Here is a 16,955-nt window from a genome sequence, read left to right as displayed (position 1 = left end):
TTGAGCACCTTGAAGATAAAGACCAAGATTTTGAACTTGAATGCTACTGCATTTCAACCCTTGGAGTGTTCACTTGGTGCATGGGGAATGGGATTTTTTTAATCATGAGGCGTTTGTGTTTCATCAAAGAAGAAAATCTTCCACAAAGGAACAGCTGTTGTGAAATCAGGTTTTCTCCAAACGTTACTCCTGGAGGAATTCTGCACTACTGTAGGCATGCATAATTAATGAGCCATGCATATCTTTACTTTTCTGTGTAGAAAAAAATGCTTCTGCCAAAATGTTGCTGCATTCCACCTTTTGCCCACCAGAGGGCACTGTGTCACAAGAACAGCAGCAGATACCCACAGAAAATAATAATTACCAGCGGGGGGGACAGGGAGGGCACGGGAGAAAACCTTTTGCAGTGATAATCAAGGTGGGCCATTTCCAGCAGTTATCAAGAAAGGTTTTCTTCCCCCCACCCCCGCTCTCCTGCTGGTAATAGCTCATCTTAAGTGAGTGTGTATGATAACACCCATTTTTTCATGTTCTGTGTGTACATAAATCTCCTCACTGTATTTTCCACTGAATGCATCCAATGAAGTGAGCTGTAGCTCACGAAAGCTTGTGCTCAAATAAATTGGTTAGTCTCTAAGGTGCCAGAAGGACTCCTTTTCTTTTTGCGAATACAGACTAACACGGCTGCTACTCTGAAACCTGTCAATATTCCTAGAGATTATTCTCAGATTTCTGACAAGCATAGGGTTGTCTGCAGTGTAGTTGTAGCTGGGTAGATCCCAGAATATTAGAAAGCCAATGTGGGTGAGGTAATATCTTTTCTTAGACCAACTTCTGTTGGTGAGAGTGACAAGCTTTTGAGCCACAAAGAGCTCTTCTTCAGGTCTGGGAACATTACTCCCAATGTCAGAGCAAAATGCAAGATGGAACAGATTATTTAGCATACGTAGTTAGCACATATTGTAAGGGACCATTCAAAGTAGAATGGGCCATTAGCACCTCTGCAAACATAGGAAAAAAAGAAGGGGTTAGTGGATTACAGATTGCTTTAATAAACCATAAATCTAGTGTCTCTGTTCAATCCATGATGTCCATAATCCATGATTTGGTGTCCAGCAGAGTAATGAATGTAAGCTCCCTGGTTCTTCTTTTGAAAATGCTGTGCAAGTTGCCTTTGAGGATTGGGTCTGATAGGTCAGATATAGAGTGATTACTTTATGAAAAGTGTTCACCCACAGGTGATAGGGTGTTTTTGTCTTTTATCATTTTCCTGTGTATATTCATTTGAGTTTATAATGCTTATCTGTTTCATCCATATAATCATTATTCGGGCATTTAGTGCACTGGATGAAGTGTGCTACATGTGATAGGCATGTATAAGATCCTGGAATCTTGAAAGGTGTTTTGTGTGGAGTGTTGATCATTATAGTAATGGAGATATGTCTGCAAGTTTTGCATCTATAGTTCTGGCAGAGTCTGGTGCTGCTTTGAGTGGGTGTGTCCTGGTCTGTGGGGAGCTTCCCCTTGATGACGAGGGTTACCTGGGATTTTCAGAACCCACAGCAGGGGCAACTTAACTATTTCACTCCATACAGTGTCAGGAATCAATCAATAGGAACACAGCACTTCTGTCTGATCAAAGATTAAATGCAAGTAAGTATGCTCTTATCTAACACTGCAGTTTATTAGATTTAAGCATACAGAGACAAAAGCAATAGGTTTAGAACATCCCAGATATTTTTCCTAAGATCTGGAATGTTATTGAGTAATTAACAGCAGATTTGCAGTGGCCAGTTGCTCACCCACCAGGGAGAAAGGGTGTCAGAAAAAAGTGTCTCAAGATGGCTTCAGAGGACTGCTCCACAATATACTCTATTAGCTAATCTTTTATAACTAACTTCTACAAAACACATAGGTCATAATGACCCCAACTGGATCATCTCTTTTCTAACTTTCAGTCAACTTTTCATATCAGAGGTGCCTAGATTCAAAGTTTTCCAACCACCAAGGTTTTCAGTCTCAGTTGTTTACTTGTCTGTCCCAACCTCCCATTCTGATTAGCAAAAACTATCTGCTAGATATGACCTCGCTTCTAAACGCCTGTCTCCAAATTAACCCTTAACTATGTGGTGTTCTATTTCATTAATTCCTATTGGCAGAGTGCACATAATATGGTTGCAATTAGTTTGATCACATAATGGGGTATACACATCCCTCAAACCAGGGCAACAATGAGTTTGAAGAGATTGTTCGAAGACCAGAAGAGATGATTCTTGAAATATTTCTTTCATGATGGGGTACCCATCGAGTATGGGTTGTAGTTGTTTACACCCATTGGTGGTTACACTAGCTTAAGTGTGGGGTGGTAGGTGACAAATAGGGCTATGCAGTCAGAAGGGGGTTTATTTCTGTATTGAAGCAGGTTCTCCTGGGGTATTTGGGTGGCCTGTAGCATGATGCAATCTACTTCTCTGCTGGAGTGTCCTTGTTTGGTGAAGGTGGTTTTAAGTGAACATAAGAACGGCCATACTGGGTCAGACCAAAGTCCATCTAGCTCAGTATTCTGTCTTCTGAGAGAGGCCAATGCCAGGTGCTTCAGAAGGAATGAATCAAAAAGGTAATCATCAAGTGATCCATCCCCTGTCACCCATTCCCAACTTCTGGCAAAGAGAGGCTGGGGACACCATCCCTGCCCATCCTGGCTAATAGTCATTGATGGACCTATCTTCCATCAATTTACCTAGGTCTTTTTTGACCACTGTTATAGTTTTGGCCTTCACAATATCGACAACAAGTGTGTTAAGCCAGGGATAGTCAATAGGCGGACCATGGGCCAAATCCGGACTGCGAGATGCTTTTGAATGGACCCCACAATGTTTTTATTTGTTTATTATCATTATGGGTTTCTCAATTTTTTTTTCTTGGAGTCTGGACCTTGACTATACCTTGACCAAGAAATTTGGACCTTGACAAAAATAGGCTATCCCTTCTTTAAGGTATATATCACTTACTTTCTCCTCAGAGCACATTCTGTGGTATCTGAGTTCCTGGCTGTCAATAACATATTTCTTGGTATGGTTGGGGTGGTTACTAGATCTATGAAGGTAGGTGTGGTGATCCATGAGTTTCTTGTATATGGTTGTCTGTAGGGTTCCATTGTTGAAGCTGATTGTGGTGTCCAGAAGTTGATGCTAGTGTGGGAAAGCTCCAGAGAGAGTTTAATGGATGGGTGGTGGTTGTTGAAGTTGTGGTGGAAGTCTGAGGGAGTTTAAGCTGTCTTCTCATAGGATGAAAATTTCTCAGGTATATCACTGGTTTCACGATGCACTTCTCCAGAAATTCTTCTTCAGGATGACCCATGAAGAGGTTAGCATATTGGGGAGCCATCCTAGTACCCCTGGCTGTTCTCATGCTTTGGACAAAATGTTTATTGTTGAAGGTAAATCTATGACAGGCGAGGATGAACTGGATGAGTTTGGCTATGTGTTTGGGATGGATAATTGATGGTTGTCCACTGTCTTTTAAATATTTGGGGCAGGCAGCTATCCTGTCATTGTGAGGGATATTGGTGTATAGGAAAGTGACATCCATGGTGGCAAGGATGGTATTCTGAGGAAGGTTGTTAATACTGTGGAGTAGAGTAGGGCTCAAATGTACTTGAGCCATCCAGCTACTGTGAGAGTGGACTGTCTGGAAAGACTCTTGCCTAGGCTCACAGCCCATGCATGTTTCAATCTCTTTGGCTCATGAGTGTTTGCATGCAGTGTTCTAGAAAGCCAAAGGTTTCCTTTAATAGATGTTTTCAGTATTGCTTCCTCAAACGGGCAGTGAGTGCCACACACTGGCTGAAATAAATGCTGAGTGACTGAGATCAAGTAGGGGATGTTGAGCTGTGTGGTGCACAATCCCCTCCATTATAAGACTGCTGATTTTGCAAAATGCTGTGTTTTTGACGAGCTGTGTCTAGGGAACTCCTTGCTCAAATGACCCCGAAATTTGGGTCACTAACCCTATCCTGTTCCCCCATGAGACAACAAATTTCAAGACAGTCCAAGTAAGCATACAGATCTTACAGCACTTAGAAGAATTAACATTTAAGTAGAAAGGGCTTCTCAACCTAAACTAAAGCAGAGCTGGTGCTTCATTACAGAATCATAGGACTGGAAGGGACCTTGAGAGGTCATCAAGTCCAGTCCCCTGCCCTCATGGCAGGACCAAGCACCATCTAGACCACCCCTGACAGGTGTTTGTCTAACCTGCTCTTAAAAATCTCCAATGATGGAGATTCCACAACCTCCCTAGGCAATTTATTCCAGTGCTTAACCACCCTGACAGTTCGGACATTAGGAAAAATTTCCTATTAAAACTTCCCTTGCTGCAATTTAAGCCAATTGCTTCTTGTCCAATCATCAGAGGGTAGGAAAATAATTTTTCTTCCTCCTCCTTATAACAACCTTTTAGGTACTTGAAAACTGTTATCATGTCCCTTCTCAGTCTTCTCTTTTCCAGACTAAACAAACCCAATTTTTTCAATCTTCCCTCATAGGTCATGCTTTCTAGATCTTTAATCATTTTTGTTGCTCTTCTCTGGACTTTTTCCAGTTTGTCCACATCTTTACTGAAATGTGGCACCCAGAACTGGACACAATACTCCAGCTGAGGCATAATCAACGTGGACTGGAGCAGAAGAATTACTTTGCATGTCTTGCTTACAACACTCCTGCTAATACATCCCAGAATGATGTTTGCTTTTTTTGCAAGAGTCTTACACTGTTAACTCATATTTAGCTTGTGGTCCACTCTGACCTCTAGATCCCTTTTTTGCAGTAATCCTTCCCAGGCAGTCATTTTCCATTTTGTACATGTTCAACTGATTGTTCCTTCCTAAGTGGAATATTTTGCATTTGTTCTTATTGAATTTCGTCCTAGTTACCTCAGACCATTTCTCCAGTTTGTCCAGATCATTTTGAATTATAATCCTATCCTCCAAAGCACTTGCAACTCCTCCCACCTTGGTATCGTCTGCAACTTTTATAAGTGTACTCTCTATGCCATTATCTAAATATTGATGACTATATTGAACAGAACTAGACCCAGAACTGATTCTTGCAGAAGCCCACTCGTTATGCCCTTCCAGCATGACTGTGAGCCATTGATAACTACTCTGGGAATGGTTATCCAACCAGTTATGCACCAACCTTATAATAGCTCCATCATGGTTGTATTTCCCTAGTTTTTTAATGAGAAGGTCATTTGAGACTATATCAGATGCCTTACTAAAGTCTTGATATACCACATCTACCGCTTCCCCCCATCCACACGGCCATCACCCTGTCAAAGAAAACTATCGGGTCAGTTTGATATGATTTGTTCTTGACAAATCCATGATGACTATTACATATTGCCTTATTATCTTCTAGATGTTTGCAAATTGATTCCTTCATTATTTGCTCCATTATCTTTCTGGGTCCAGAAGTTAAGCTGACTGGTCTGTAATTCCCTGGGTTGTCCTTATTTTCCTTTTTATAGATAGGCACTATATGTGCCCTTTTCCAGGCTTCTGGAATATCACCCGTCTTCCATGACTTTTCAAAGATAATAGCTAATGGCTCAGATATCTCCTCAGTCAGCTCCTTGTGTATTCTAGGATGCACTTCATTGGGCTCTAGTGACTTGAAGACATCTCACTTGTCTAAGTAATTTTCAACTTGCTCTTTCCCTGTTTTGAACCTACCCCATTTTCACTGGTGTTCACTATGTTAGGCGTTCAATTGCCACCAACCTTCTTGGTGAAAACCGAAACAAAGAAGTCATTAAGCACGTCTGCTATTTCCACATTTTCTGTTATTGCTTTTTTGTCTTCATTGAGTAATGGGCCTACTCTGTCCTTGGTCTTCCTCTTGCTTCTAATGTATTTGTAGAATGTTTTCTTGTTACCCTTTATGTCTCTAGCTTGTTTGATTTCCTTTTGTGTCTTGGCCTTTCTAATTTTGCCCCTACATACTTGTGTTGTTTGTTTGTATTCATCCTTTGTAATTTGACCTAGTTTCTACTTTTTGTAGGACTCTTTTTTTTTATTTTTAGATCATGGAAGATCTCCTGGTTAAGCCAGGGTGGTCTCTTGCCACTCTTCCTATCTTCCCTGTGCAGTGGAATAGTTTGCTCTTGTGACCTTAATAATGTCTCTATAACACATAATAAATGGGTTAATTGTTTATCAGGTCCAAATACCCTAACACTGCACTGGAGACATTACCGTACCAGGACTTGCCTGGAGGTGTCTTAGCATTAGCTCCCCATGTTGCAGTGTGGGTAAATTTGCTTTGTCAGTAATGACAGTGCTCACAGCTCCCCAAAAGGACAGAGAAAGTAGCGTGAGTGAAGGGACTGATTTGGTTGCTGGGAGGTAAGCAAAGCCACAGTGCTGTTAGCTACACCTGTAAAAGACATGTCCCAGCAAAGAGATGGAGGAAGATATGAAGAAAATCAAAAATGAGTCTTCCCAGAAGGCGTAATCTGCAGTGACTGCTGAAAGGGAAATAAAGGGTCAGATCCTCCGGATGAGCCATTGATGCCCGGCACAGCTCACGGTGAGGGGTGTAGGCTACCATCACAGCCACCTGATCCTCAGACTGCCAGGCACCAGTCTGATCCTGAGCAGCAGCTTAGTGCAGCCAAGGGGTCATTTCAGCTTCTGGGATCACCACAGAGACAAGGTCCTGAGTCTATGCCCCCTCCTCCAGTAGCTGTGAGCTGGGATGTCATAGAGCTGGTTATACTGGAAGATTTTCTAGGAAATTCTCAGTTGGCCACTTAAGCCATTTTAAAGTGGACTCTGCACTGTGCTGAGGATAAGGATTGGGATCAAACAATGCAAACCAACCTAGTGGAGTTCAAAGTGGGCCAGAACTATGTTTTATTTGCATGGAAGTAATCCCACTGGCTTCATTTTTGTTATACCAATATAAGTAAGAGAAGAATTGAACCCAGGATGTATAAGTCATCTGTTACTTACTGGGTACTGCTTTTCTTTAAATTACAAACATCAGGCTGTCTATGGAATGAGTAAACTATATATAAAGTCACCATTTTCTACTCTGAAATTTTGGTTTGTTTTAACTTCCTTCTGCAGAAAGAAGTAAAGCATTTCAAGATGTTCTGTCCAGATTAAACCTGGAGAAGCACAGAAGCATCAAGATCAGGCTGAGGGATGTCCTGGAGATCTGCCCAGAAAGCATCAAGAACAAGATTCCAGAGGCATTAGGTGATTTACCTCGGCATTTCCTGAGGAAGGTCATGGCTCTGAATGGGACAGCCAGAAATACAAGCATTGGGCACAAGGCTCCTGCAGAAGAAATGGATGATTCTGAGGAGAAACTGCATACTGATGGCAATTTCTGTTTTAGTGACACTGAGATGAAAGTTTCTCTGCAATCTCTTGATGTTCTTTGTGCTGTTCTGCTTTGCTCAGTTTCCTACAGCACGAGATCCTGTCCAAAATGTCCATGTGCCAGTTGCCCTCCCTCTGCTGCTACCCGCCCTCAACACCCCCAAGGGCACCCTACTACTGTGGGCCATGAGGGACATTGTGAGGAAGTGGAGGCCGCACTCCCTGGCAGAGAGCAGAGGGTTCAGAGAGGAGAGCCTGGTGCTCCCAGAAATGCCAACGATTTCTTTTCTGCGGATGGGGAGCTGCAGCTTCTCCAAGTCCCAACTCCTCAATGAGGTTCTCAGCCCCTCCCAGCAGCACCACGATTTCTTTATCCATCGGGACATGGAGTTTGGGAACTTCCTTCAGAAAATCGCAGATGGGCTGGTTGAGATTTCCTGGTATTTCCCTGGGGGGACGGAAAATTCTGATCTTTTCCCAGAACCCATTGCAGTTACAAACCTGCGTGGAGACATTGAGTCCCACTGGCAACAGTTTAGCTTTTTAACAGCGGTCTCCTCCGCAGTGTTCATAGTTACCGAGAGCATCGGTGAGAGAGAATACGAGCTGTTATCATCTCTGAAAAAATCCAGCTCTAAATATTACTTCATCCTCAGCTACAAGAATAAGAAACCCAAAGAAACTCTGGGATTTCTCAATAAGCTGTCCTCAGTGTTGAAACTGAGCAAATCACAGGTACTGGTAAAAGATAGTACCATGAATAATGCAGGATTTGTGAAAAAGGTGCAGTCCACCATAGGAACCATAGTGAATTCATCTCCGAAGACAGTGAGTTTGGAAGCCATGGCTGTGACGGCACGTGACCTAGGAATCCCGGTGGATGAGGAGTGTCAGGCATGTCAGTGTGCGAGGAAATATACTGAAGAAATCACTGCAGAAATAAGAGATGGGGCAAAATGCAAAAGGGAAATGCTGAACCTGCAAGGAGACCCATGGAAAAACTTGGCTAAATTGGAAAAAGAGATGTGCCAAATGAAAAGGCAAGGGGACGTGGCCACTGAAGACTATAAATCTGCGCTGAAACAGAAATGGTTAGAGATACGTAGACAGCACAATCAGTGTGACCGTACTAATGGTTTGACTAAGTTTATCAATGGAATAGTACAGTTGAAACCAGTGGAGAAACCTTACTTTCTGAAATGGATGAAATTTAGCCTGGATAATATTGCTAGGGGGAATCTTTCTGAAATGCGGGCAGACTATAAAGAGAAATGTGAAACTCCAGGAGTGGACCGAAAACAGCTGGAGGAATTAGATAAATTAATATCTGATAGTTCCTTGGGGGTGGAGCATTTCATGCGTGAGTTGGGGCAGTTCTATGAAGCTGAATGGTCAGTGGTTAAAGAAGGGAAAATGGAAGAAAGCCAAAGACAATTCTCCCATCTCCCATGCACAGCACCTGACCTGATGCTGGAAGGGTTTCCTGTGGAGCTGATCGATGGAGATGCCTCCAACATCCCCATGAACCGGGTAGTAGAGGTTCTAACTCATTTCCATATCAGACTAGGGGGTAGATCCAGAATGGTGGTTATAACAGTGCTGGGAGTGCAGAGCACTGGGAAATCCACTCTTATCAACATCATGTTCGGCCTGCAGTTTGCAGTGAGTAGCGATCGATGTACGTGAGGAGCGTTCATGACACTCATTAAAGTTACAGAAGCTGTTCAGGAGCTGCTTGGCTGTGATTTCATCCTGGTGATAGACACTGAAGGTCTGAAGGCCCCTGAACTAACAGCATTGGAAGACAGTTATCAACATGACAATGAGCTGGCCACCCTGGTGATTGGACTGAGTGACGTCACCATTGTTAACATGGCCATGGAGAATGCCACATAAATGAAGGATGTTCTGCAAATTGTGGTCCATGCATTTCTCAGAATGGAGGAAATAGGAAAACAGCCAAACTGCCAGTTTGTGCACCAGAATGTCAGTGATGTGTCTGCTCATGATCAAAACATGAAGGACAGGAAACACCTCCTGGAGCAGCTGAATGAAATGACCAAAGCTGCAGCAAGGATGGAAAAGCAAAGCAGGGAAATGACATTTTCTGATATTATGGAGTATGACCCAGAAAAACACAATTGGTACATGCCTGGCTTGTGGCATGAAGTCCCTCCCATGGCTCCCGTAAACACTGGATACAGTGAGAGTGTGTGTGAGCTAAAGAAATACCTGTTTGAATTCATAGAGAACCGTTTACGGAAAAGAGCTGGAAAGGATATTCCTGATTTTATTGTATGGTTGAAGAGCCTGTGGAAGTCAGTGAAACATGAGAACTTCATCTTTAGCTTTAGAAATAGCCTTGCAGCTGAAGCCTATCACCAGCTGTCTATGAAGTATTCTGAATGGGAATGGGGTTTCCGCAAGGAGATGTATCTCTGGATATCTGAAAAAGAAACTTTTATCCAGAATCAGCTGCCAGAGACACTAGAGGGTGATCTCTTTCACAGCTTAAAAATGGAAGCAGAAGGAAAGCTACAGCAGGGAGAACAGAAGCTCTTGAATAACTTAGAACAGTATTTTAAAAGTGAAGCTCCAAATTTGAACCTGATAGAAAAGTACAGAGAAGATTTCAAAAGGAGAGCAAATAGCCTCAAAAGAGAACTTGAAAATTATTCAACCAGTAACTGTGAGGAAGCAATTCGAATACGAAGAGGACAGCACAAGATAGACAATATCCAGTCTGAGTACAAGCAGAAAATTGAAGGGGAAGTTGCCAGACTCTTGGCTGAATACTGAAACAGAGAAGATAAATTAGACCATGAGAAACTGAAAAAAGAATTTGAAACGATGTGGCGAGAAACCTTGTCAGAGTTAACGCTCTGTACTTTACAGAAACGTCAAGTTGTTCAAGATATGGATCTCCAGCTGAGAAAGGATCTGAAGCACAGAGGGGGTGCTGTCAGACAGATACTACAACATGCAAAAAGCCTGCTGGATTATAGAATGAAGTCTTTCACAATGAAGAAGGAGTACTCAAACCTAAAATGGACCAGAGCAGTTGTAGAATACTTCTCACAGGAATGTTACTGTAAAACTGAAGAGCTTGCTCTATCTTTAATGACTGAATGCAAGAAATACATTGAAGAAAAAGTTAAATCCAAAACAGACTATGATGAAACCTATTATGGAGAACTGCTGCATATGGTTAATGAGAGGTTAAAAGAGGAGGAGATTGAGAAACTTCACACTTCTCCTTTGTTTGAAGTTGACCTGAAGCGTCACGTTTTGGGGGAAGCGGCTTGGGCATTTCAGAAGATACATGAAGATTTTATCAAAGAAAACGATCCTCAGCAAAGTCTGGAGAAGCTGAAACCTCATTATTTCTCCATATTTACTGATCTCTATTTGGAAAAGAATGAAAGCCAAACGAGGGCGAGTAATTTCTGTGATCAGTGTCTCAAACCTGCCCTGGTGGGTTATGTCAACAAAAGGCTCGGACTAGAAATAGTTGACAATTTTCTCAGCAGTGAACAGGCCCTTGAATATGCCAGCCAAAGCTTCTTTCAGTTCTTTTTGCTAAAGAAGCTGCTGGAAGAGATGAACTTTGACAACTATGTGAAATACATAAGTAACTATGAAGAGTTTGTCAAATCCTGGAGACAGAGATGTCTGATAGACCATTATGGAGGGAAGGCAAGTTTGAGAGATTTGGAGAAAGGGATTCTATCCAGAATAATAAATAAAATCAAGGGAGTTCTGAAAAACTCCATAAATAAAAACAATAACACAGTTTCTGCCTTTTTAGACAGCTTTTGCAAAGAGCAGCAGCAGGACCTGGTCATTTCCAGCAATAGCTTAATTGGAGTACAGTTTAAAAACACAGGAAAAATTGAGCAGCTTTCTGGTAACATTGAAATCTTCCTTCTGGAGCTGGAACAACAAATCTTAACCCAGTTTAATCATTTGGAACTTGAGACCAAACTCTCCAGCCTGCCAGTGAAACCCCAGGATGAGATCTTCAAGAGAGTGTTTGGTTGTGGGAAGCAGTGTCCATTCTGTGAAGCCCCCTGTGAAGCAGGAGGCACTGACCATAAAGAGCATTTTGTATCAGTCTATCTACCCAAAGTGTTAGGGAACTTCAGGGATTGTGATTCACAAAAGCTTGAGCATTCCATATGCTCCTCTGATGTGGTTTCCAATCGTGAATTCCTAACTGCAGCCACAGATGGGAAATTTCATCCCTTCAAAGATTACTGCCATTACTACCCAGACTGGCGCATTCAGCCTGATCCCAGTATTGATGCTTCTGATTACTGGAAATTTGTTTTCAAATCATTCAATGACCAGTTAGCTAGAACGTATGGTGCTAAAACAGCAGATCTTCCAGGAGACTGGAAAAATATAACGAAAGAGCAGGCGCTGAAGAGCCTAAAGGAAGCGTTTTACATGAAATAATAGACATGCCAAGAGTCTCTTTAAATAGGATACACTTCAACAAAACAAAACCCTTAATTTTTTTTAAAAAAATGGAATATGAACAAATCGGACAGCCTGTACCGTTTTTTAAATTGAAAACTAAAAAAAAATCAATTGCAGGTCACATCTTCCAGTTAGTGCAAGGCTGCTGCACAGGAACAGCCATACCAAAGCAAACTGATAGTCCATGTATCCCTGTGTCCTTGCTGAACCAGAATAACAGCCCATCTAGCCTGGTATCCCCACCTCTCTGCAGTACTGGATCAGACCAATCACCCATATAGCCTAGTATCCCACATCCTTGCTGTATTGGATCAGACCTAAAGGCCATCTAGCTCGGTATCTCATCTCCCTGCTGTACTGGATCAAACCAGTGATCCATCCTGTCTCTGACAGTGGCCATTACAAAATGTCTCAGTGGGAGGTGCAAGAAACCATCTAATGGAAATTGTATAGAAACATGTTTAGAGGAGAAGTTTCTTCCTAACATAACTATGTAAACAGGGTCTGAATGAGTTCTCCCATGACAGCTAGCTGGGAGCGGGAGAGACTTTAGGAGGAAATTGTACTTACATGAACTCACCTACTCTGCCTAGATATCCATCAGATATAGAGGTGTTGCTCAAAGTGATCAATATTGACTTGTGTTGGGTTACAAATCACTTTAGTACTGAATGAAGGGGTAGTGAAATGTTGTTGTCAGTGTTGTTGCATTTATTGTATGAGTAAAGGGGAGCAGAACTGTGCTTAACCTGTCTCAAATGAGGGGTCACCCTCAGCTGAAAGGACTCATTAAGCCAGGTGCTCGAATGCCTGACTCCTTTGAACGTAAGAGGGGTGAGGAGAGGTATCTCTGCCAGGAGGAGTGAACTCTCCCTAAGGGTCCCTGGTCTGGTTTAACCTGTTTCTCCCCACTGTTCAGAAGATAGGGACTTTTGTTATTTTAAGTGCTCAAAAGAGCTGACAATTACTTGTGGCAGGACAGCATTTCTGCCCAGCCTAATAGCTGAAAATCACTAAGGACTTGGCTACACTTGTGAGTTAGAGTGCATTAAAGCAACCCCGGGCACCCTAACTCATGACCCATCCACACTGTCAAGGCACGTAGAGCACCTGGACTTTGTACCGGGAGTGCCCCTGGTAATCCACCTCCACCAGAAGCATAACGCTTGGTGCGTCTCGGTTGAAACGTCTCAGCATCAGTGTGAACGAGGTGTTGCATTACTGCGCTCTGATCAGCCTCCAGAAACGTCTCATAATCCCCTTAAGTCAAGTGGCCACTCTTGTCATTGTTTGGAATTGGCTGTAGGAATGCGGATATGTCCTTTCAAAGCTCCGTTTCTGACAGCTGGCATGCTTATCTGCTCCGGGACAAAGCAAACCATTACTGTGGAATGTTGCTTGAGAGGCAGGGGGAGGGGAGTCTGCTGCTGTCTGAACTTACAAGACAGCATGCTGACATGCTCTCAGCCCCCCCAAAACCCACTCTCTCTCCCCCCACATACACACAACACACTCCCTGTCACACTCCACCCAACACCACCCCACTTTGAAAGCATGTTGCAGCCACTTGCATGCTGGGATAGCTACCACAATACACTGCTCTCTGTGGCCGTTGCAAGAGCTGCCGTTGTGCTGGCATTGTGAACACACAGCAGCTCTTTCCCTGCAGCGCTCTCTGAGGGGCACTGCAACTCCTGGTGCTGTACATTTGACAGTGTAGACATAGCCTAAGTTACATCAGTGAAACTTTCTTTATTCAACACAAGGGCAGATTCAGGTCCTGAGTATTACATAGTAGGAAGTAATTACTTTAGAATAGGCTGTAAACACAGATAAATGATTGGCATGTATGTTGAGTGTTTAAACTGCGTCTCTCCCCCCCAAATAAGAATCCGTTGAAGACAATTAAACTGCTATATTTAGAGCATGACTGTCATTTTCTCTATTGTGCATTAAGAAATTAGTATTCTTGTTTTAATGTAATCACGCATAAGAAGCAACAGAAAACCATTTACAGTTAAACAAAATAAACTTCGGAACTGACATTTTCGTGGTGGCTTATTTATTTTGAAATGTTGCTTGAAACTTTTTGTTTTATTTAGCCCTGAGAGGAAGGATAGCGGGTGAGGTCAGCAAACATTTCAGGAGATGTGATGCTTCCAAAGTACAAACCCAAGATCCCAAGCGATACAGGACCCCTTAACATTTAAATGAGCCCTTCTAAGAGGCCTGATGCTGATAAGAATGACTGACCTCATGAAAAATGGGCTTTGTTTTCTCACTTAAACAGTGAGAAAATTTCATGGAGCCCTGAGCTCTCACTGAGGGGTGGGGTGGAGACCCAATGCGGCACAAGTTAGTAACCGCTGTGCTGTGGAGTCAATGGAGCAACCCCCAGGTGAAGCAGTTCAACCCCAACCCAAAGATTGGATTTTCCACAGTTACAAGGGAAATTAGATAACTATACAGACACACACAAAACAGGCTGAAATATGTTGGGTTAGAAATCCCCAGTAACAACATTGATGGCCCAAACTCTCGGCAGTGACCCCAACCCATGACACTCCCTCTCTGTGTCCCTTCTCGACAGTGGGGCTGTGAGTGTAGCTGGATTGGGCAGTGGCTCCCTCTACTGTCCCACGGGGGAATCTCTTCTCTTCATTGCCAAATGCCATGCAGTTGCTGTACTCTATCTGTCAGCCCAGCTGCTCAGTGGATTTGCCCATGTCACCCGGTTTCAATTGTTCCTTTCCACATAGAATCATAGGACTGGAAGGGACCTTGAGAGATCATCAAATCCAGGGGTTCTCAACCTTTTTCTTGCTGAGGCCCCATTCAACATCCTATAAAAACAACAGGGCCCGGCAGGGGGGAAGCGTGGGCTCCAGGCCAGGGGGACACACTTGGGCATGGGCATAGGCATAGTTTTACTTCTATTTTTTTGGGGGGGTTGGGGGGAGGAAGGCCTGGCAGGGCTCATCCCAGCTCCACACAGCAGGGTCCAGGAAGGATGTGCCACCTCCACCCCCTGACTCATTCAGGAGGTCACCCAGCTTGTCTGGGCTCTGGGGGGATGCAACCAAAAATATAACTGAAAGGGGGGACTCAGTTCAAAAAGTTTGAAAACCGCTCAGGTGCGGGCAGGAGGTTAGTTAGGGGCTGTGTGAAATGAGGGGAGTAGCTCAGGGTACAGGGAGGGGATAGCTAAGGGATGTGTATGGGCAGGGGGTAGCTCAGGGTGCAGGCAGGGAGTAGCTATGGGCTGTATGCAGGCAGGGGGGCTTCCAGTGCAATGCCCAGCTTCAGGGGCAAGGCACTGGGACTCCTGGCTTGTGGGGGAGGGGAGGTTTGCCGGCTCGAGCACCGCGTTGCTCCTGGCTTGGAGGGGATGTGGGGACCCTGCCAGCTTCAGCCCCACCTAGCTTCTGGCTGCGCCACTCCCGGCTTGGGGGGGATGGGGAGGGCACCGCGGGCTTCAGCCCTGCACCGCTCCTAACTAGGGCAGGGGGCCCACTGGCTTCAGACCCGCACTGCTCCTGGCTTAGGAGGAAGGGGGAGCCCCCAGGCTTCAGCAATGGGGCTCCAGGTTTCAGCCGTGGGGCTCCGCGGCCCCCCGGAAAGGGCTTACTGACCCCCCGGCTGAGAACCACTGATCTAATCCAGTCCCCTGCACTCATGGCATGACTAAGCATTATCTAGATCATCCCGGACAGGTGTTTGTCTAACCTACTCTTAAAAATCTCCACTGATGGAGATTCCAGAACCCCTCAGGCAATTTATTTCAGTGCTTAACCACCCTGACAGGAAGTTAGCCATTGATAGCTACTCTCTGGGAATGGTTTTCCACCAGTTTTGCACGCATCTTATAGTAGCTCCATCTAAGATGTCTTTCCCTAGTTTGTTTATGAGAAGGTCATGTGAGACTGCATCAAAAGCCTTACTACCGTCAACATATACCACATCTACTGCTTCTCCCCATCCACAAGGCTCGTTACCCTGTCAAAGAAAGCTATCAGGTTGGTTTGACACGATTTGTTCTTGACAAATCCATGCTGACTATTACTTATCACCTTATTATCTTCCAGATGTTTGCAAATTTAGAGCTTAATTATTTGCTCCATTATCTTTCCAGGTACAGAAGTTAAGCTGACTGGTCTGTATTTCCCCAGGTTGTCCTTATTTCCCTTTTTATAGATGCCCTTTTCCAGTCTTCTGGAATCTCTCCCGTTTTCCATGACTTTTCAAAGATAATCACTAATGGCTCAGATATCTCCTCAGTCAGCTTCTTGAGTATTCTCGGATGCATTTCATTAGGCCCTGGTGACCTGAAGACATCTAATTGGTCTAAATAATTGTTTACTTGTTCTTTTCCTATTTTATCCTCGGATCCCACCTCATTTTCACTGGCATTCAGTATGCTAGATGTCCAATTACCACTAACCCTCTTCTTGAACACTGAAACAAAGAAGTCATTAACCACCTCTGCCATTTCCACATTTTCGGTTATTGTTTTTTCCCTCTTCATTGAGTAATGGGCCTACCCTGTCCTTGATCTTCCTCTTGCTTCTAATGTATTGTAGAATGTTTTCTTGTCACCCTTTATGTCTCTAGCTATGATCTGTTTTGTTCCTTGGCCTTTCTCATTTTGTCCCTACACAGTTGTGTTATTTATGTTCATCCTTTGTCATAATTTGACCTAGTTTCCACTTTACGTACAACATTTTTTTTGATTTTTAGATCATTGAAGATCTCCTGGTTAAGCCAGCATGGTCTCTGGCTTTACTTCCTATCTTTCCTCTGCAGTGGACTAGTTTTCTTTTAGGCCCTGTAGTGGGGCAACTGCCCCACTCCAGTAAAACAGGGGTTAAAAGCATCCCTGGAGAGGGCTGTGGCTGGGCTAGGCTGATTTGGGAAGCAGCCACAGCTGTGGCCAGCTCAATCAGGGTCCAGCTGGCCCTTATAAGAGGGCTTGGGGCCAGAAGTGAGAGGAGTGTCACTCTAGTCCTGGAGGGAGAAGGGCTAGCTGCCTGGGAGCAATGTAGCTGAAGTGGAGCAGTGCTGGGGAAGGGCAAAGGGAGCTGGG

The 16,955-nt window shown here is 43.9% G+C and overlaps 1 pseudogene; it reads left to right on the top strand.

The window, feature by feature from the left end:
- The first annotated feature begins 6,571 nt into the window (after positions 1 to 6,571).
- On the top strand, positions 6,572 to 11,848 carry LOC144266476 (up-regulator of cell proliferation pseudogene; annotated as a pseudogene).
- The last annotated feature ends 5,107 nt before the right edge of the window (positions 11,849 to 16,955 follow it).

Source organism: Eretmochelys imbricata, chromosome 6 (genome assembly GCF_965152235.1).
Source record: "Eretmochelys imbricata isolate rEreImb1 chromosome 6, rEreImb1.hap1, whole genome shotgun sequence".
NCBI lineage: Eukaryota > Metazoa > Chordata > Testudines > Cheloniidae > Eretmochelys > Eretmochelys imbricata.
Note: the sequence above shows the minus strand (reverse complement) of the source record. Positions and strands in the feature narration are given on the sequence as shown.